We start from the raw sequence: 23,386 nt of genomic DNA, 5'->3' as shown, positions 1-23,386 counted from the left end.
ACCATTAACATTCTGATCTAAACCACCAACCTCCCACTCTTGGCCTACAGCAATAATTTCTTAATTCACTTGCTTCCATCTTTGTCCCACTACAGTGTTTTCTCCAAGAATGGAATGATCTCTTTAAAAGGTAAAGGAAATAATATCGCTCTGCTCAAAAGCCTCCAATGGCTTCCCATCTCATTTAGAAAATCCCAAATCCTTTCCTTGACTCTTAAGGTCCTATATGTTCTGGCCCCTACTTACCTGCCTCAGATCAGCTTCTACCACTATTGCCCTTGCTCAATGTGCTCCAGATATATTAGCCTCCTTGCTGTTTTGTGAACATATCAAGCATGCTTTGACCCTTTGCCTGGACTGTTCCTCTTCCATATATCCACATAGCTAGCTTACTTCTTTCACGTCTTTGCACAAATGTTACTTGATCAGTCTCATTTATATATATATATATATATATATATATATATATATATATATATATATATATTATTGATTTCAGAGAGGAAAGGAGAGGGAGAGAGATAGAAACATCAATGATGAGAGAAAATCCTTGATCAGCTGCCTCCTGCACGCCCCCTACAGGGGATTGAGTCTGCAACCTGGGCATATGCACTTGACTGGAATCAAACCCAGGACCCTTCAGTCCTCAGGCCAACACTCTATCCACTGAACCAAACCAGCCAGGGCTTGATCAGTCTTTTTTAACTACTGTATCTAATATTACTCCCCATCACCCTCCTCTCTATACACAACATACCTTAAAACTTTATCACCACCTGAATATTAAAATGTGTGTATAAAATATATTTTTAATCACATTAAATTTCAAGATCTGTGAGAGGGCTGTGTTTGGTTTACTACTGCCTTGTACAAAGTAGAAGCTCAGCAAAATGTTAAGACTCCTGATACAAGTATAAACTAGTACGAAAACTCAAGCAGCTATCTATTAAAGCTAGATATATGCACATTCAATGACCCTCCAATTCCACTCCTAGATATATACTCAAAGACACAAAAGAATGTTCTTTGCAGCATTATTCCTAATAGCCAAAAACTGGAAACAATCAAGACATCCATCAACAATAGAACAGATAAATTGTGGTATAGAGGAATGTTATTGTGGTATAGAGGAATGGTGGTATAGAGGAATTGTTTTATAGAGGAATTCTATATAGCAATGAGAATGAACTACTGACAGGACATGTGTCATTACTGTTGAGCAAAACATCCTATATAATAAAAGCTTAGGTGGCTTTGTGCATGGCCACCACAAGATGGCCGGCAGGGGAGGGCAGTTGTGGGCGATCAGGCCGTCAGGGGAGGGCAGTTGGGGGCGAACAGGCCAGCAGGGGAGGGCAATTGGGGGCAATCGGGCCAGCAGGGGAGCAGTTAGGCATCAATCAGGCTGGCAGGGGAGCGGTTAGAGGCAATTAGGCAGGCAGGCAAGTGAGCGGTTAGGAGCCAGTAGTCCCGGATTGTGAGAGGGATGTCCAATCCCTATGGGATTGGGCCTAAAGCAGTCGGACATCCCCCAAGGGGTCCCAGATTGGAGAGGGTGCAGGCCGGGTTGAGGGACACCCCCTCCCCCCGGGCTTCTAGTGTCAGATATAAAAGAATACACAGTATATGATTCTATATAAGTTCTTTTTTTTTAAGTCAAAACTAATGTACGGTGATAGAAGTCAGCATACTGGTTATCCTGGGGGAGAAGGAGGGATAGTAACTGGCAGGAGAGAAGTGGGCTTCTGAAGTAGTTGCTGTTAATGTTCTATTTTTTTAAAATTTTTTTTAGAAAACTCATTGAGCTATACATTTATGATTTATGCATTTTTGTTTAATAAAGGTTTGGATAGAAAAAAATTATAAGAAAAAAGAAACACTGTCAAGCTGTATTCCAAACTGCTATTACAGCTAATATTTTCATTTTTCTTTCATAAAATCCTTCTATGATTAGCCATAAGTGAAAATTTTTTCATTTAAAATATAATTCAATATTTGATAAGCTTCTAGAAAAATATATATATTATTCAAGATTAAGTAATTGGCCTGGCCAGCATGGCTCAATGGTTGAATGTTGACCTATGAACCAAGAGGTCCCGGTTTGATTCCCAGTCGAGGCACATGCCCAGGCTGCGGGCTCAATCTCCAGGAAGCAGCTGATCAATGATTTTCTCTCATCATTGATGTGTGTGTCTGTCTGTCTGTCTCTTTCTCTCCCACTTCATCTGTGAAATCAATAATTAAAAAAAAAGATTAAGTAATTGGCTAAAGCCTCATCTTTAGCCACCTATAAACTGGAATCCAAGTGTTGACAAAGCCAATTCAAAGATCCTTTCTCAATATGACATACTGTCTACCTAGATACAAGGAATTTTTTAAATAAGAAAAATTGATTCATCTGTTACTAACAGATCTTTCCCCCAAAATTTCTTGTTTTAAATGTCATCATTCAGGGTAATTTTAATAAAACAAGAAGCCCTATTTTCCCCTTAATCTGTGGGACTGCTATCAGTTCTAATATTGAATTGACATGGATTGTTTGCCTATCTACCTGTTTTCCCTGTAATCGAGAAGGTTCATATGTAGACAGAATTGATCTGGCAAATGAATAAACAGACAGAGAGATCCTTCCCTTAAAACAAGTTTAAAACCATCACACAGCCCGGCTGGCATGGCTCAGTGGTTGAGCATCGACCTATGTGGCAGGAGATCACAGTTCGATTCCTGCTCAGGGCATGTGCCTGGGTTGTGGGCTCGATACCCAGTGTGGGGCGTGCAGGAGGCAGCTGATCAATGATTCTCTCTCATCATTGATGTTTCTGTTTCTCCCTCTCCCTTCCTCTCTGAAATCAATAAAAATATATTCTGGGGGGAAAAATCAGCCTGCTATATTTGGTCAAACATTTAATTAACTCATCCCTAATGCCTTGGCAGGGCCAGACCAAATGATTTCTCAGGCCTTATACGGTCCTCAGGCTGGACATTCCCCTACCCCTGCTTTATGTGATAGCAAAATTCCGTCTCAACTCTTCCTTCGTGCTAGAAGATAAAGAAATGTAACCCTACAGTATCACTAAATACAAAGTGAGAGCAGAAGGGAAAGGATAGGAATTCGTTCAAACAGTGGCTTTTAAATGGGGAACGCATGATAGAAAACCACCTGGTAGGCTATTTCAAAAAATATACCAGGCATCATCCCTCAGAATATACCATAATATGTGTGCACATTGATATTCTAATAAATTCCCGGAGTAATTCTGACTCTCACCCCAGAGGAAAAGCAGTTTTCTAGTTGCCTACAACCAGAGGATTAAAACAATGGAAAGCTTACTAAGAGATTATATAGTTAGGGCAGTGGTCGGCAAACTGCCGCTCTTTGGCCCCTTGAGTGTGGCCACGAAGTTTCAATCGCACTGAAGGTGCACGCCCGCACGTGGTATTTTGTGGAAGAGCCACACTCAAGGGGCCGCAGTTTGCCAACCACTGAGTTAGGGGATCTGTTTAATGAAACAACCAGTTAAATTCCTGTACATTTCACTTATGCTTCTTCAAAACTTCGAGGGGGAAAAAATTTTGTGAGGAAGGTTAGCAATAACTATAGGATTTCTGAAATTTTGAGTTATAATATTCTTCTACTTCCTTGATTCTGAGTTAAGTCACTCACTAACACACTCATAGCCCCAGTGAGTGGATTAGACTTCAGCATTTCATGCCAAAGGCAATTCATCACATCAGCAGCACCATATGTAATACAAATGTCTAAACAAGGCAACAAAAGAGAATACATGATAGACTATATGCATTCCAAAAAACCTAAAATATTTTTTGTTTTCTGTTTTTCTAATTCATTTTTTACAGAGAAGAAGAGAGAGAGAGAGTTAGAAACATCGATGAGAGAGAAACATCCATCAGCTGCCTCCTGCACACCCCCCACTGGAGATGTGCCTGCAACCAAGGTACATGCCCTTGATCAGAATCGAACCTGGGACCTTAGAAAAAGTTTGCCCACTCTAGTTTATTCCATTATCATATCAGAACCCAAAAATTATTTCCTTTTTATCCCATTTCTGCATAAGCACCAATCTGAGATCTACCCATCCATCAAAATGCAACTGACTATTCAATGAAGCCTTTCTTACTAATTTCAATGAGATATGCTCTTTCTCTTAAATTTATCTCTATCTTCCTTAGCACACTGTATCCCTTTTAGTCACAAAGGATAGTTTCCAAACCCAAAATTGAGACTCATGGTCTGACAAGACTACTACATTAATTTAATTATTTTACTGCTTCCAGTCTTGCCCCTTCAAATCCATCTTCATGGGACATCAAATGCTCTACTTAGTATAAAATCTTAAATATGTTATTCCCTCATTCTTTCTTTTGCTCTCATTAGTTAAGGAATAAAATCCAGCATAAAAACCTGGCCCCTGCCCTGACTGGTGTGGCTCAGTGGATAGAGCATCGGCCTGCGGACTGAAAGGTCCCAGGTTCGATTCTGATCAAGGGCATGTACCTTGGTTGCAGGCACATCTCCAGTGGGGGGTGTGCAGGAGGCAGCTGATGGATGTTTCTCTCTCATCGATGTTTCTAACTCTCTCTCTCTCTTCTTCTCTGTAAAAAATGAATTAGAAAAACAGAAAACAAAAACCTGGCCCCTGCCTGCTCCTCTAGTCTCAGCTCCTGCCATTCCTTACCTAGTACCTTATACTCCAATAACATAATACTTCTAGTCCCCTGCAAACCTGGTCCAGTCTTAACTTCCCCCATTCTCCAACTTGCCTTACATGCTTTGCTGGTAGAAGTACAAAAACTGATACCATCTCGAGAGTATTTTAGCAAAATCTAGCAAAATTACATGATAGTACTCTTTGCCTCAGCGCTTTCACTTCTAGGAATTTATTCTACAGTTTTATGAAGTAACATATTTTTACAAAATTATGCAACATTGTAACAGCCAAAATTGGCATGAAAATATCCATCAGCAGTGGACTATAGAAAAAAATACTGTGCAACCATACAGTGATATACTAGTACAATGTAAAATGAGGAAGTTTTTGTGTATGATATTATATGGCCTACAGGAATATATCTGAAAAGAGGACACAGAAGAAACTGATAATGCTAGTTGCCTCCAAGGAGGGGAAGAGTGACTGAAGCACAGAGGCAAGGGAACCTGTTATTTTACCTTTTATTTTTTTTTATTTTATTTTTTTTTTATTTTTTATTTTTTTAAATATATTTTATTGATTTTTTACAGAGAGGAAGGGAGAGAGATAGAGAGTTAGAAACATCGATGAGAGAGAAACATCGATCAGCTGCCTCCTGCACTGAGGATGTGCCCGCAACCCAGGTACATGCCCTTGACCGGAATCGAACCTGGGACCTTTCAGTCCGCAGGCCGACGCTCTATCCACTGAGCCAAACCGGTTTCGGCTGTTATTTTACCTTTTAAATGTTGAATTATGTAAATCCATTGTCAGTCCAAAAATTAATTTTTAAAAATTTGTTGAAAGGAAGAAACAGATTTGGATCAAGACAGGTATCATTTCTCTAAAAAGTCTTTTTTGAAACACAGCCACACATGCATGCCCACAAATTAGGTCAAATGGCTATCTTGAGTGGTTCTTATCATACTATTATCACTGCTTACCATTTAGTACTGAAATTCAATCAATCTGTCTCTCTCCACTTCTGGACTACATCTAAACTTCTCCAAGGCCTTAGACCCTCTTTATTTCCCACAGCATCTGGGACTAAGGGCTCAAAAAATATTTGTAAAAGTAAATGAGTATTTGAAGTCAAGAGTATCTTAGAAAATCAATTATCTTGAGTCACTGTAATGATAATTTCTTATAGCCTACCTTGTAGTATAATCAGCTGCTTGTCTGTCTTTCCAGGAGAATACAAATATTAGGCCACTCACATAAATGATTTATTGAACTCAACTACCATAGTAAAGAAAGCTAAGAGGCTGATATGGCAAATGAATTAAAATAATACTGCAAAAAAGGGGGGGGCATTCACATAAAGATGATCAGGAATTGATTTTAGGATTTCAAATCACTATTTAATAATTATGGTTTTTATGGAAACTCTCCTCATTTACCACATCATTCCTCAGATTTCAACAGCCACTAAATCAGCATGTACTATTTAGAGATGTTAAGAAAACTCACAGCAAGCAAAGTGTTGATGCCCACAGCTGCAGGTAGGTGCTCAGGGGCTCTGAGTCATGTTTGGCATTCTAGCTCCTTCCTAAGAAATCCTCTGCCTCATGGATTGAAGGAATCTCTGCTTCCCAATACAACTCGCCCCCAAAGCATTAATTAAACCCAGTTGTCAAGGCTTTCATTAGAAGAGCAACTGACAAAGTGTTAGGACACAGAAGGAAAGATAAATTGGAACACCTTTGAGAACTAGGACTAAAGCTTACCCACCTTACCAGCCCCAAAGCACTTAGCACAGTCTCTGCATCTAACAGCAGCACAATAGAGTTGTTAAAGGAATGATTTCACTTAGACTAGGCAGGGAATTTTTACTTTACCTGTATTGCTTAAGTTTTAAAAACATACAGGGGTGAGGCAAAAGTACAGTTGTTCATATGAAAAATACAATAAATAATAATACAAAAACAGTGTTTCATGTACTCACAACAGTTGTTCATATGAAAAATACAATCTATATATATAAAAGGCTAAGCGACCGGCCAACCGGCCGGTAGGTATGACGTGCACTGACCATCAGGGGGCCAACGCTCAACACAGGAGCTGTAGAGCAACAGCAACTTTGCAGAGTGCCCTCTTGCACTCCAGGACCCCTAGGGGGATGTCAGACTGCCAGTTTCAGCCTGATCCCTGCAGGCCAGGCCAAGGGACCCCACCTTCCAGAGAGACCCCGCTCACTCTGCAGATGCCCTTCGAGCCCCAGTGCCACTCCAGGTGCGGCCAGCCGGGGAGGGACCACGGAAGATTGGCTCCAGGGCGTGTCCAGCCCAGTCTCGCCATGCTGGCCACCTTCTAATTAATTTCCTTTCCATGTGCATGAATCCGTGCACCGGGCCTCTAGTAAATAATATAAGAATGTTTCATGTACTCACAACTGTAAACCTACTTTTGCCCCACCCTGCATATAAATAAAGTTAATCAAATGCTCTGCAGAATGATTTGTAAGAAATGACAAAAACAGAAAAATCATACTATGACTATCATAATAATTAACTCATGAAAATATCATTAATATATGCTAAAAATCAGTGGATAAAAATTGGAGGGAAACAAGATATTTATATGGGCTCAGCATCCCCCCACAAAATTTTTACTAATTAAAAAGTTAAAAATAATAACCCTATAATGGAGAAATCTGGCAGACATCACCTTAAACCAGTATTTTTCAACCTTTTTCATCTCATGGCACATATAAACTAATTACTAAAATTTTGCAGCACACCAAAAAATAGGTATAATTTTGATTCATTTGCACTGGATGACTATTGTTGTGTTGGCTGTTGTCATTTTTCCATTTGACAATCTATGGCAGTGGTTCTCAACCTTCTGGCCCTTTAAATACAGTTCTTCATGTTGTGACCCAACTATAAAATTATTTTCATTGCTACTTCATAACTGTAATGTTGCTGCTGTGATGAATTGTAATGTAAATATCTGATATGCAGGATGGTCTTAGGCGACCCCTGTGAAAGAGTCGTTCAACCGCCAAAGGGGTCGCAAGCCACAGGTTGAGAACCGCTGATCTATGGGAAAAGAGGTGAGTGCCCCTGGCTAAACAGTCAGGTACTGTATGTTTTAAAAATTCTTGCGGCACACCAACTGAAAATAGCTGCATTAAACAAGTGATCAACATTAACATCATCAGTACTGAACAAATGGACACCATGGGCCTCCTGATATGAAGCACTAAGAACAATACATCACTTTGTGATATTCCTTCCAAAATGTATAATGTGAATCTACTCATAAATAAAACAAATTAAAAAAAATTTTTCCAAAGAAAAAGAAGACAAATTCAAATTGAGGGGCATTCTACAAAATAAATGACCTATACCAGTGGTCGGCAAACTGCGGCTTGTGAGCTACATGCGGCTCTTTGGCCCCTTGAGTGTGGCCACGAAGTTTTAATCGCACTGCACGTGCCTGCCCGCACGTGGTATTTTGTGGAAGAGCCACCCTCAAGGGGCTGCAGTTTGCCAACCACTGACCTATACCATTCAAAAAAGTGAAGGTTATGAAAGATAATACTGAACTATATTCTCCCAAAGTGAAGGAGACTAGAGATAGGACAATTAAATACAATGTGTTCCTGGACTGGCCACTAGACAAGAAAAAAATGTTTTCCTATAAAACAATTATTGGAACAAATGGCTAAACTTGAGTGAGGTTTGGATATTAGAAATATTGTATCAAAGCTGTATTTCCTAATTTTGATAAGTATATTTTAAGTACATAAGAGAATGTTCTAGTTTATTGGAAATAAACACTATGTTATTTAGAGTAAAGAGGTAGCACATCTGTAACTTACTCAACAATATTTAAAAAAAATAATATCCTATATAATAAAAGGGTAATATGCAAATTGACCCTAAAGGTGGAACGACCAGAGAGACTGCTTGACCAGTCACTATGAGGTGCATTTACCACCTCTTGGGTCCCTTCCCCTGGCCAGCAGGCTCCCATTGCCCACTGGCAAACAGGGAACCGAGGGTGGTGGCGGTGGGGGTGGGGCCGGCGAGCGGGCAGAATGGCCGATCTCTTGGTCCCTCCCCCCGACTTGCAGGCTCAGATTGCCCGATGGCGAACAAGAAACTGGAGGTGAGTGGCGGGGGACGCAGGCAACACCAGGCCAAGGCCCCCACCCCGCCAGTCACCCCACACACAGAGGGCAACCCGTGGTGGTATGGGGCTGGTGAGCAGGCAGAACGGCCAACCTCTTGGTCTCTCCTCCCGGCCAGCAGGCAATCAGGGTTGGGGGGCGGGGGCAGGGCTGGCTGCTGGCAGTGGGGGAAGATGGCCCTGATCGCAAGCCAGGCCTAGGGACCATACTTGTGCACGATTTTCATGCCCTGGGCCTCTAGTACTTATATAAAGAGAAAAAGAATATAAAACCCTGGCCAGGTAGCTCAGTTGGATACTCCTGATAAGCCAAGGCTGTGGATTTGATCCCTGGTCATGGTACATACAAGAATCAACCAATGAAACAACAAATCAATGTTTCTCTTTCTCCCCCCCCCCCTCTCTCTCATCAATCAATAAAAATTTTTAAGAAGAATATATAAAATATGGTAAAATGTTGACATTTGGCAACTCAAAGAGAATGGCATACAAGAATTTTAACACTACTCTTGCAACTTTTTCTTAAGTTTGAAATGTCAAAATACAAAGTTTAAAGAAAAAGGAGTATAAATATTTTTTATACTGCAGATCACAATCCTAGCATATATTTGTTTTCCTAAAGCAGCTTATGGTACTTGGTAATATATTTAAGAAAGATAAGAGTATAAACTACTTGGCCAGACCAACCCACCAAGGGAAGATTAAAGGGGAGCTTATGAGAACTAGAGCTGCTGAGCTCGAAGCAGCTCTGGACTGCTGGAGGAGAATGAATGCCAGAGGAATAGTTGCCTCTTCCCCTACTTCTCCATTACCACTCAGAACTTCCCTCTCCTAAACCATGTCTACCTTTAATCTCAGTCATAAAGAGGACTTGCTTTCTGCCTGCATCTTCCTCTTGGCTCCACTTCTCCAGAGGAAAACAAAATGAAAGACAACCACTTTCTTAATATTAAGGACAACAAAACAAAACAAAACAAAACAAAACAAAACAAAACAAAACAAAACAAAACAACCTGGCATATTTTTGGTGGAGGAAAAAGTCTGTAGTATTTTAGCTTTTATTGAGAGGGTTGGGAGGAAAAGGTAGTGTAAGGGGACAGTAAACTAGCTAAAAACTACTATGTAAATGAGAGGAAATGGCATGATTAGTGTAGCTTTAGGGATATAAGGTAAAAAATACATCTGTGCTGTTTGAAAGACTTCCCATGTGGCTCCAAAAAATTAAAAGCAGGCAGGATGTCTGCATGAAGATGGCTAAGTTAACAAAAGAATAAGGGAAACATTTGTAAGAGAGGAAAAGGTCAAAGTAGTGTGTCAAGGGAGCTATGCAATGCCTGGTATTAACATTTCACTTGAGCTGCTGGAGAAGTCAGATTACATATTTGTCACCATCAGCTAATTTAATTGAAAGATCTAGCCAACTCCAAAGCTATAAATTCAGACAAAAAGATAGCTAGCCCTTGAGCTGCTGGAGAAGTCAGATTACATATTTGTCACCATCAGCTAATTTAATTGAAAGATCTAGCCAACTCCAAAGCTATAAATTCAGACAAAAAGATAGCTAGCCCTGGGTTAGTCTAAATTTTACTTTGATTTCTGCATTTAATTAAAGCAATACAAAATAGAGGGGTAGAATCAAATTTGAAGAGCCACAAAGTGAAAGGTTCACTGCATAGTCCATATACTATACTTGATGATCCATATTTGACAGTTCCTCACAAGGCCAAGCAAAATTAGCATGGACATTTCCTAGGCTTTCGATGTTTATTGCCATCATCTATCTGCTTCACTGCTAAGATCAGTAAATATACAGGATGCATGAGTAAAGGCTCTGAAGAGTTTCTACCTTTTTTTTTTTTTTAATTCATCTCTAAGACCAATTCAGGATACCCCTGACCAAGACCAAGCCCTATAAATCACATCCCCATTCCTAGACTTTTTGTTGTTGTTAATCCTCACCCGAGGGCACTTTCTCCATTGATTTTTAGAGAGAGTGGAAGGGAGGGGCAGAGACAGAGAGATAGGTGTGAGACACATGATTGGTTGTCTCCCGCCTGGCAGGGATCAAGCCTGCAACTACCAGAGACCCTCCAGTCCCTTCAGTCCAGTGGTTCTCAACCTTCCTAATGCTGCGACCCTTTAATACAGTTCCTCATGTTGTGGTGACCCCTCAACCATAAAATTATTTTTGTTGCTACTTCATAACTGTAATTTTGCTACTGTTATGAATCGTAATGTAAATATCTGATATGCAGGATGTATTTTCATTGTTACAAATTGAACATAATTAAAACATAGTGATTAATCACAAAAACAATATGTAATTATATATGTGTTTTCCGATGGTCTTAGGCGACCCCTGTGAAAGGGTCGTTCGACCCCCAAAGGGGTTGCGACCCACAGGTTGAGAACCGCTGCCAAACCAGCTAGGGCAGGACTTTTTTTTTAAGATTTTTTTTTTTAATCCTCACCAAGGATATTACTGTAGTTCCATTGATTTTCAGAGTAGAAGGGAGGGAGGGAGAAGAGGAAGGGGGAGGGGGGAGGGGGAGGGGAAGGGAGAGTACAGGGGGAGGAGGGAGGGGAAGAGATAGATGTTTCTCTATCTACTTGAGGGAGACACATAGATTGGTTGCCTCCTGCATGTGCCCTGACCGGCCAGGGATCAAACTTGCAACTGAGGTATGTGCATCTGACAGGAAATGAAACCTGTGACCCTTCAGTCTGAGGGCCACGCTCTGACCACTGAATGAAGCTGGACAGGGCTTTTTAAAGATTTTGTTATTGTTTGTTAGAGAGGGAGAGGGGGAGAGAGAGAGAAACATTAATGTGAGAGCATAACATTGATTGGCTACCTCCTGCTGAAAGGGCGAGTCGTCTCGGGGCCTGACCACGCTGCTGGCGGCCTCGGGCACCGACTCCCCAGCCCACGGCGGGAGCCCGGCGCAGGCTGCCACCCGCCCGCCGCCCCCGGACCGGACCGGACCCACGCGGCGGCAGCAGCAGCAGCGGCGGGGCGCGTGCCCTCGCCCGAGGAGATGGAGGACGAGGCGATCGCCGACGCCCCCGGGAACGAGACGGAGGATGTGGAATTCCTGCCTGGGCTGGAACTGGTCGATCTACTGGACCCCCAGCAACCGGACTGGCCCCTGGAGCCCGGGCTCAGCTCGCCCTGGGGGGGGCTAGGACTGCACCCTCCATCTTGCCCTGGGTCCTCCATTTTTGGGGCGGCCGCCATGTGCTCAGGAGAGTGCCTTCTTCCCGGAAGCCCAGGCCCCTGCTGGCCACGCCCAGGATTTCTTTAAACTAACCAATGACAATCAAGGGATGTGCGCGCCATAGAGATGACCCGACTCGCACCTGGCCAATCAGCGGGGCCCACAGTCCCCTCTCCTGCCCTCACTCCACCCCCCTTTAAAACCCCCTGTCCCATCAGGCCTCTCTCTCTCTCTCTCTCTCTCGGCCACTGGAGCTTACCGTTGCATCCGTGAGTGTGGCAGGGGAGCCAAACCCGGGTTTGAAATAGATGACTCTTTGCTTTTGCATCAGACTGACTGGCTCCCTGGGGGTCTTGGGAACTTTGAAATCTGGGCACAACACTGCATGCCCCCTACCAGGATCAAGCCAGCAACCTAGGCATGTGCCCTGACCAAATCAACATTTTGGTGCATGGGACAATGCCCAACAGAGCCACACTGGCCAGAGCCATAGGACATATTTTAATAAGATGTTAGAGCCCAGCTGGTGTGGCTCAGTGGTTGCTGGTTAGATTCCCTCAGGGCACATGCCCAGGTTGCAGGCTCAATCCCCGGTGGGGAGCATGGAAGAGGTAGCAGCTGATCGATGTTTCTCATCAATGTTTCTATCTTTCTATCCTTCTCCCTTCCTCTCTCTCTCAAAATATCAATAAAAACATATTTTAAAAAAAGATGTTAGGGAAAGTTGTCAAAGATGGAAAATCAAGTATCTTCAGGGAGTTCTGGGATCCTCTTGAACATAGATCTAAAAACCTCTTGTTTAGTTAGTAAAAAGAAGGAACCATGTGATAGAGAGTTAAAAAATAGTGGGCTCTGGACTCAGATCTCAATGTATAATGAATGAACTCAACACCAGATTGAACTAAGTTTAAACAGTGCATCTGCTACTGATTAATTGTGTGACCATGGGCAATTTATTTAATTCTCTGAGTTTTATTTCCTCATCTGTAAAACAGAGATACTAACTTCCTCCCATGGTTGTTCTAAGAATTATATGAAATGACATATGTGAAAAGCACCTGGCAGAAAATATAGCGAAGACTTTTTTTAAAGAATTCAACTGGACTTTAAAAAGCCAGATTCAGTTGACATATCTGCAATAGATTCAGTTCACAAGTTTAATTTATGGTGACCCAGCCCCTATAATTCCAGATAGCCTCAAGGCCTTCAATGGGCCAGAGACAGAAACCAGAGACAGAGGCAAAAAGCTACTTAACCAACTATAATAAAACCCAGAGACAGGCTCAGTCACATGTACTTACACTAGCTCATATTGCATATGATATGGGGCCAGTCAGTACAGTGCTAATGAGACCCCTCTTGGTAGTCTTACCAAAGCTTAAACAATAAGCAGGGGAAAGATTCTCCCTCGTTAACTTTCAAACTTCCAGGAATTTGAAGTAAATCTTTACAATTGAGTAATCGCTTTCTGTAATATGAGGTTCAAAACAATACTCTAAAACTAAGGAATAAGGATAAAACTGGCAGGCGAGAAATCTTTCTTCCCCATTTCTTTTATCCTATTTTTTCCTTATCCTGGAAGAGGTATAAGCTTTGTGTATTAACTCACCTTTATCCTAGTGCTGCATTCATTCACTGTATTCATTTAAATGATCCTCCCTGCCTAAAAGTATTCATTACATTCAATAACTGATCATAAAGTCTAGATTTGCATACCATACACAACAGGCTTAATCCTCAAGAACAACCTTAAAGTCAGTCTCTGCTTATTTTTAGAATCTTTGCTATGTAGGAAAGCCAATCAGTTTCAAACCAGCATAAATGTATTCTAAAGTAAAAGACAACTCTAGCTGGTTTGGATCAGTGGATAGAGCATCGGCCTGCGGACTGAGGGGTCCCAGGTTCGATTCCAGTAAAGGACACATGCCCAGGTTCCAGACTCGATCCCCAGTGGGGGACGTGCAGGAGGCAGACAATCAATAATACTCTCTCATCATTGATGTTTCTCTCTCTCTCTCTCTCTCTCTCTCTCTCTCTCTCTCTCTCTCTCTCTCTCCCCTCCTTCCTTCCTCTCTGAAATCAATAAAAACGTTTAAAATAATAATAATAATAAAGTAAAAGACAAAGACCAAAAAACATTACAAGTGTCTAAAACATGATTCTATTTAGTAAGTCTCAATTCTCAAAATAAGCGAAGTCAAAAACCTTCAAAACAACATCAAAGGCAGAGGGAAGGAGGTGGGGAGAAGAGGATCCTAATACATGATGACAGGAGAAGTTTGACTTTGGGTGGTGGGTACAAGGTGAATATACAGATCTTGTAACATAGAAACCCACACCTGAAACCTGTATGTTCATGATGACCAATGTCACTCTAATAAATGTAAGAAAAAAAATTTTTTTAATTTTTTAAAAAACCCTCAAAGGATAAAAAAAACAAAACAAAAAAAACAACAACAAAAAACCCCTCAAAGGATAACTTTGTTCCTAATAGTAAAACTTATGCCCAATCCTACACAAGAACTCACTAAAATGTCAATTCTAAATTAATATGCAGATAGCAGGTAATTAAGTAATTAAGTTTTTGTAACACTATTACTCTCAAAGCCTTTAGCTCATTTCACTCAACTCTACCTCAGGGTAGATGTGGGAGGTGAGGGGTGAGGATGGGATGTATAAGACATGAGGCAACAGATTCTTCTTTTTTTTTTTAATAATTTTTTTTTTATATTTTATTGATTTTTTACAGAGAGGAAGGGGGAGAGATAGAGATTTAGAAACATCGATGAGAGAGAAACATCGATCAGCTGCCTCCTGCACATCCCCTACTGGGAATGTGTCCGCAACCCAGGTACATGCCCTTGACCGGAATCGAACCTGGGACCCTTCAGTCCGCAGGCCGACACTCTATGCACTGAGCCAAACCGGTTCCAGCGAGGCAACAGATTCTGAATATCCTTCCCCAAAAGGGAAAAAACAGACAGTAAAGTTCTGTAATGCAGTAATGTATAGATATCTACAAGCACTGTTTTTCTCCACCTTATAAACGCCGTATTTTTATAACTTAAGTGACCTTTCAAAATGTAGGAACTTAAAAAAAAAAATGAACAAAAATAAAATGTAGGAACTTTACAGTGACACAGTATAGGAAAGAGGGCTGGATTTTCCCATTTACTGATGGCCCAACACATTTCATTTCATTTCATTTCATTTTTAGAGAAAGAGGGAAGAAGGGAGGAGCCCCGACTGGGAATTGAACCTGCAACCTAATTATGTGCCCTGACTGAGAATCAAACCGGCCACCTTTTTTTTTTTTTTTTTTTTTTTTTTTTTTTTTTGGTGTGCATAGGACAAAGCATCCAGCCAGGGGCAACCATTTTAAATAAGAGCTACCTTAATGTTAAGAGCTCGGGCTCTGTAGTCAGAAAGATCTAGATTTTAATCTAGGCTTGTTTATTTATTAGCTCTATGACATCTGAATCAATTTCCTAATTTGTAAAATAAGGATTTATACCTAACTAAAAGAGTGATTAAAAGGCACAGTGAGTATAATACTTGGCATGGTATCTGGCCCAAAATAAACATTTAATATTAGTCATTATAATTTTCAGACAGGAATTATCCCCAACTATAGCTTAAACAAACAACTGAGTCTCAAAGGTTGAATAACTTCCCAGGAGAACTAGGCCTCAAGCCCAGTCTGCCTCCAAATCCTTTTTCCATTATGCCAAACCACTTGTGTCGTGTACATATCTGCCTTTCTTGACAGACTACTAACTGCAATTTAACTTGTCTTGATTGTATAGTCACAGATTATAATATTTTTAATCTTACTCCATTGTTTTTCTTTTTCTTTTTCCCCGTTGTTTTTCTTACCCAATAATATGGTAAGGGGAGGGGAAGTTGGGGACTAAACACATCAATGTGGCACAGTAGGTAAGGACCATAGGAGAGAATGAGACCCTGTCTCATTGTCAGTATGCTTATCTGGGATAGCTCCTCTCCTCTCCATTTGATTTGTTGCCTTAAGTCTGCTATAAGATGGGCTGAAACAAGTACCTTTAAAGTATGTGCAGAATAAAAGCAAGCTTTTAGTGAAAGTTTGAGGAGTTATCCTATTAACAAGGTATAGGTTTCAATTAGTTGTGGTCCCACAAGGAAAGATAGCATACTCCACTAAGGATAATTCACGGAGGGTTTAATAAGGTTACTATAAACAAGAAAGGTGTGGGCAGACAGGATACAAGATAATCACAAGGGACAGTTCTAGTACCCTGGGACTGGAGCACCTCTAAGCCCAAGGAACAAAGGAAATAGAACTTTCCAAACAAACGTAGGAGCGTATCATGTGGAAAGAACCACCTTTAGTGGAACAGCAATCTTCAACCAAGGGACATAGCCAGCCAAAGACAAAACCCATAAAAATGAAGCAGGGTAATTAAATCCCACAACCTCAGAGGGAAAGGAAGTCCACTGAAGTAATAGTCCGTGTAGGTAAGTCAGCATCCCAGGGCAAAGAACAGGGTGGGAAAGGAAGGAGAGTGGATGTAGAAGAGCAAATGAAAGGCACCTAATTCAACCTGAGAGGTCTTTCTGGTGCACTTTCACATCTCTTTATTCTAATGGGTAAGTGCCAGACAAGGAAAGAGTTACTGAACAGGACATTTCTCGCCTTTTTTTTTTTTTTTAATCCTCACCTGAGGATATTTTTCCATTGATTTTTAGAGAGAGTGGAAGCAAGGTGACTAGAGAGAGAAACATCTATGTGAGACACTTCGACTGCCTCCCACACATGCTCGGACCCAACCGGGCCCTGGGATTGGGCCTGCAAACGAGGTATGTGCCCTTAACCACTACTGAACCCGAGACCCTTCAGTCCTCGGGCTGAACCTCTCTCCACTGAGCCAAACCGACTAGGGCTCTCACCCCTTTTAAATGGTAATGCACAGGGGCTATCTACCATAAAATATTTATAAGCATGTTTTTAACTAGTAAATATTGTTATTTATCATTCCATTCTTAATTGTTCAGAATTCTTTGAAGGTCCAATGATTTATAGGACTTTCCCCATGCTTATGAACTTTCCCTTACCTTGCTAGGCAAAATAAAAAATCACAAAAATGCAGATACTATCAGAACCCTCAAGGAACTTACACTTAGGGGGTTATATTCTTAGATAACTAAGAAGGCACAATGAGGTAAGTGCCACCAGAGAGAAAAGAGCTGTGGTACTGTGAAAAGTTCTGGAACAGGCTTTCTAGCCATCTGGCCCCTGCCAGGCACAACTCTAGCCAGAACTCACTATTATCCTACTAACAAACTATAGACATTTCAATCAGGTTCCCTGCAGGTCCAGATCTGGAGTACTGCTCATCAAGCCCCCATCAGCCTCCAAATTTCCACTGTACCCTCAACTAATAAGATCGACCCTTCCACCTCCTGGAAAAAGCCCTTCTGCTTCCTAAGGATGGTTCAAATGTCACCTCCTTACCTGAACCTTATGTAGACCCTCAAGGAACAATTAGTTTATACCTCCTCTGCAATCCCAAAAGCCTTTGCTTCAAGCACTTAAAGCACTTATTATCCATGCGTACCTGTGCAGGGTCCCCCACTAGACTGTGAAATCTTTTTATTTTTAGATTTTTATTTATTGATTTTAGAGAGAGAGAAACATCAATCTATTCCACTTATTTTTTAAAATATATTTTTATTGATTTCAGAGGAAGGGAAAGGGAGAAAGAGAGAGAGAGAGAGAGAGAGAGAGAGAGAGAGAGAGAGAGAGAAATAGAGGTAGAAACATCGATGGGGTGCCCCCGGGCATGTGCCCTGACAGGAATCTAACAGATATCTCCAGGTTCATAGGTTGATAGTCAACCACTGAGCAACACCAACCAGGTTGTTGTTCTGTTCCACTTATTTATGCATTCATTGGTTGCTCCTTGTATGTGCCCTTGGGATGATGCTCTAACCCAGGGGTGGGCAAACTTTTTGACTCGAGGGCCACAATGGGTTCTTAAACTGGACCGGAGGGCCGGAACAAAAGCATGGGTGGAGTGTTTGTGTGAACTAATATAAATTCAAAGTAAACATCCTATCTAATAAAAGAGAAACATGGTAATTGGCGTATGACCGCTACCCTTCCCATTGGCTAATCAGGGCAATATGCAAATTAACTGTCAGCCAAGATGGCCGCCGGCAGCCAGGCAGCTTGAAACTAACATGAGGCTTGCTTGCTTCAGTGACGGAGGACTCCAATGTTCCCCGCCTGCCGCTGCAGGCCTCTGAGCCTGCAGTTTAAAAAACATTGTAACGAATATAGAAGCTAAACAAAACCCCAGAAACCTGCAGCCAGCAGGATCGCAACATTGTAAGCAAAGGCCAGAAACCTACTTTCAGCAGCGGAGGCCTAAGAGCTGGAGCCAAGCCTCAAAGCTAAAGCTGGCCCAGAATAAAAAAAAAAAAAGAAAAAGAAAAAAAGGAGGGGTTGGGAGCTTCAGTCACCCCCAGCCTGAAAACAGCCCTCAGCTCCTCACCCAGACTGGCCAGGCACCCCAGTGGGGACCCCCACCCTGAAGGGTGTGTGACCAGCTGCAAACAGCCATCATCCCCTCACCCAGGCTTGCCAGGCACCCCAGTGGGGACCCCCACCCTGAAGGGTGTGTGACCAGCTGCAAACAGCCATCATCCCCTCACCCAGGCTGGCCAGGCACCCCAGTGGGGACCCCCACCCTGAAGGATGTGTGACCAGCTGCAAACAGCCATCATTCCCTCATCCAGGCTGGCCAGGCACCCCAGTGGGGACCCCCACCCTGATCCAGGACATCCTTCAGGGCAAACCAGCCGGCATCCACCCATGCACCAGGCCTCTACCCTGATAAAAGGGTAATATGCCTCCCAGCACCGGGATCAGCGGAGCCTCGAGGCCTCCTGGCACCAGGATCAGCGTGCCAGGGGGCAGTGCCCAAACCCCCTGACCCCCCTGCGGCTCTGTGTGTGACAGGGTGCGGCGCCCCAACCCCCTGATCAGCCTTGCTCTGTGTGTGACAGGGTGCGCCCCCCCCCCCCCACGGGCCCTGCTCTGTGTGTGACGGGGTAGAGCCATAACCTCCCCATCGGCCCTGCCCTGAGTGTGAGAGTGGCGGCACCCCAACCCCCTTATCGGCCCTGCTCTGTGGGTGATAGAGGACGGCGCCCTAACCCCCTGATGGGCCCTGCTCTGTGTGTGACAGGGGGCTGTGCCTCAACCCCCTGATTGGCCCTGCTCTGTATGTGACAGGGTACAGAGCCCCAACCCCCCTGACGGGCCCTGCTCTGTGAGTGACAGGGGGAAATGCCCCAACCCCCTGATTGGCCCTGCTCTGTGCATGACAGGGGGTGGCGCCGCAACCTCCCCATCAACCCTGCCTTGAGTGTGACAGGGGATGGTGCCCCAACCCCCCAATCGGCCCTACCCTGAGCCGTGACTGAGGGTGGAATCACAACCTCCCAATTGCCCTGCTCTGTGCATGACAGGGGGTGGCGCCCCAACTCCCCAATCAGCCCTGCTCTGAGCCCAACCTGGGGCTGCACCTAGGGATTGGGCCTGCCCTCTGCCACCCGGGAGCAGGCCTAAGCCAGCAGGGCGTTATCACCCGGGGGCGGGAGGGCACAGGCCGGGCTGAGGGGCCCCCCTTCCCCCGAGTGCACAAATTTTTGTGCACCGGGCCTCTAGTCATTACATAAAAGGGTACGGTCTTTTTTTTTTTTTTTTTAGTTTTATTCATTTCAAAAGGGCCGGTTTGCCCACGGCTGCGAGTCTAACCCAACGGTTGCCGACTGGTGATCTACAGACCACTGGTGGTCCGTGAGGTCTGAAAGGTTGGCAACAGCTGCTCTAACCAACTGAGTTATCTGGCCAGGACTAGACTGTGAGATCTGTAAAGCAGCTTTGAATCCTCAGCCACTCACAGCGCCCAAAATATAATGTGTCAAACACAGTATAAGTACTTTACATGTATTACCAAAATACATATTAACATATACATATCATCAATTATCACAGTAAAACTACAAATGAGGTTAGAATTCTCATCATCTCAATTTTATAGATGAGGAAAATAAAATGCACAGAAAGGTTAAGTAACTAAAGTGCTCAAAGTCTCAAAGCTAATAAGAATTAGACCCCAAGATTTCAACCTAGCCACAACTCCAGAATTGAATATAAACAGGGTTGAGAAGGTCTCACCACAAGACCAATGGTCTCCATCGCAGAGGGCATAGTTATTATTTACCCCCTGGGGTAGGGGTCCTCAAACTTTTTAAACAGTGGGCCAGTTCACTGTCCCTCAGACCGTTGGTGGGCCGGACTATAGTTAAAAAAAACAACTATGAACAAATTCCTATGCACACTGCACATATCTTATTTTGAAGTAAAAAAACAAAACAGGAACAAATACAATATTTGTATTTGCATGTGGCCTGCGGGCCGTAGTTTGAGGACCCCTGCCCTGGGGGGATGCAAGGACAATACTGGAACCTCTAACCATATTTGTTTTAGCTCAGCCTTTTGTAAAATGTCTATTTTTGCACATTATAAAGTATACATAATACAGCCCTGGGCGGTGTGACTCAGTTGGTTAGAGCATCCCCCCATCACCAGAAGGTCTCGGGTTTGATTCCCCATCAAGGCACATAAATACCTGGGCTTCGGGTTTGATCCTGGTTGGGGCACATAATGGGAGTCAACCAATTCTGTCTCTCTCACATCAATGTTTCTCTCTCTCCTCTCTAAAAAAATCAATAAAACATATCTTCATCCTCCCACCCAGCCTGTGTTGTTCAGTGGTTTAGGGTTGGCTCATGCACCAAGAAGTCACCAGTTCGATTCCCAGTCAGGGCACATGCCTGGGTTTTGGGCTCAATCCCTTGTAGGGAGTGTGCAGGAGGCAGCTGATTGATGTTTCTTTCTCAAACACTGATGTTCCTATCTCTCTTCCTCTTCCTCCCTCTCTCTCTAACATCAATAAAAAATATATAAATATTAAAAAACAAACAAAACATATCCTCAGGTGAGGATAAAAAAAATGTACATAATACAGAGTACAGTCAACACCATAATTGTAATTTAAAACAAGCATTCACATAATGTGTGTGTAATACTCAACCCTATTTACTAAGAGAACACTAAAAACATTTGAGGCCACTGCTCTAGATTGCTTCCCCTAGGGACTCTGAGCTCCTACATTCTCTCTGCCCAGTACTTCAGTTAAAAGCATTAGCCAAATGTTTAGACTATAGGTAAGCTTCTAGACTAGAGGCAAGAGTCTGCTCTTTCATTCACCTTTGAAGCCCTACAACACCACAGGGCCTGGTGCTTAGCAGATGGTCAATGCTGAATCTAACTGTATCATGAGAATCTCATTGAAAAAAATCCTCTCAATATTTTAATGTAACTTACTATATGCTTCCAGATTAAAAGAAAAAATATACTAAGCACACTGCCTAGGAATATAGAATTGCCTTAGAAACACCAACAAAAATTTTTTAAATAAATAAATATTATGTCCTCATTAGTTACATAATAGAATACAAATATGTACTTTGGGGCATATTTTAAACTGAAAACTGCATGAAAGAGATTTGGACATAAAAAATTTAAGTTCAGATTAAAGGTTCTGTCAACTACAGAGATGGTGCACCTTTGTCAGACCTAAAGGTCACCTCTGTCTGCCTTTCGTTAGTTATAAGCGCCAAGAGGAAGGAATTAAACTATCAAAAGCTCCAACTGCAGACTTGACTATGAAGAGGCATCAGCTGGGGGCAACTACTTTGCATTTCTTCAATCCAGCATTTAATGGGTATCACACAAAAGAGAGAGAGGCTGTATAAAGCCTCCTATTTAGGTGTTGAAGAAGATGGGCTTTGAGGCCACATTAGATTGTAGGGATTCTTCTGTTCCTCAGTTTCATCCTCTGCAAAATGGGCATTTTCAAGTACTTAACTCATAAATAAGTCACCAGGATTAAATAAGAGAAAGCATGCAAAATGGACTTGTCTCTCCCCCACCCCCAACTACTAGTAAATTCAAAGTCCGAGTTTGATCTATCTAGTTTGCTGCTATATTCTCAGGGCCAAGAATGGTACTTTTTACTTAATAGGTTATTTAATAAATATTAAATGAATGAAATGCAAAATGCCTGCTGCTCAAAAAAATGTTGGCGAGAAACAATTAAAATTTTATTGTATTAAGAGACCCCACCCCTCACCCAAGGATCTCACAATTCCCGGAGGAGCACTAGATAAATGCTGGAATGGAGGTAAGAAAAGCAACTGGATTGTAAAACAGGACTAAACAAAAACAAAATAAAATCTTAAATCTACAACCACGGCCCAATTCCGGGCTTTCCGGAGTAAGGTTCACCCAGGATGAGGTTGATAAACCATCACCATGACAGTTTTCACGCTTGCGTTAGGTGCCCAAGTCTGTGTCAAGCGCTCTACTGGCTTCACAAAACCCAACCACCGGGGTCGGAGGGGGTATGAAGACGATCTTCACAGCCCCACGTTACAGACGGGAGAAGCGAGGCTCGTCGAGAGCCAAGGTCGCAGCCTGTAACTCTAAGTGGGGGCGCCGGGATGTGAACCCCGGCAGTCCGACCCCTGAGCCTGCACTCCACAGGCTTCTCAGAAGAACCATCCTCGCGTCCTCCACCACCGGCCCCGTGCCCCTCGAAATCAGAAGCGTGTCACATCCCCCCAGGAGCCGGACTTAGCGGCCCCAGCGCTGGGAGAACAAAACAATCCTTGTCCGTGGGCAAGTCCCAGGGACGCCGGCCCCGCCTGGGGCTTCGAGGCCGCGGTCCCCACAGTTTCGCTCTCACCGTGAGCCCCGAGCCCTCCGGATGGCGCTGGAAGTGCCCAGGCGGCCCCCGGGAGCCCAGGAAGGCCCTTGCCCGCCGCATGACCTTGGATCCGCCGCCCGGCTTCGGGCCTCAGTTTCCCCACCCCGGCCTCGCGCCAGGGGCCTCTCGGAGCTCGCGCCCGTTGGAACCACAGGCCTCTCACACGCCCCCCTTCAGCCGCCCGCCTTTCCGTTCCACTTACGCTGGAAGGCGGCCGCTCCAGGGACGCCCACCATCGCCAAGGGCCTCCGTCGCGAGCCTCCCGCCTCCGCCCGCGGCCAGGGTCCTTCTCAGACGCCGCCGCGGGACCTGTGGCCGCCAAGCTCGCCAACCCCAGCGTCGCCGCTTCACCCGCAGCTACCGCCGCCGTTAGGCCGCGCGCCGCCCCGCCCCCCGTTGGCTCCGCCCCGCCCCCGGGCACGCCCCCAACGCGCCCTCCCGC

The 23,386-nt window shown here is 43.5% G+C and overlaps 1 protein-coding gene across 1 annotated transcript in view; it reads right to left on the bottom strand.

Moving 5' to 3' along the window:
• Nucleotides 1–23,333, bottom strand: part of CBFA2T2 (CBFA2/RUNX1 partner transcriptional co-repressor 2) — a 152,511-nt gene extending 129,178 nt beyond the window's left edge. Inside the window, 1 exon segment of the mRNA XM_059705891.1 lies at nucleotides 23,147–23,333. The gene's annotated coding sequence lies outside the window, so the exon portion shown is untranslated.
• Between the last annotated feature and the right edge of the window lie 53 nt (nucleotides 23,334–23,386).

The sequence above is a fragment of the Myotis daubentonii genome, chromosome 8 (assembly GCF_963259705.1).
Source record: "Myotis daubentonii chromosome 8, mMyoDau2.1, whole genome shotgun sequence".
Lineage (NCBI taxonomy): Eukaryota > Metazoa > Chordata > Mammalia > Chiroptera > Vespertilionidae > Myotis > Myotis daubentonii.
Note: the sequence above shows the minus strand (reverse complement) of the source record. Positions and strands in the feature narration are given on the sequence as shown.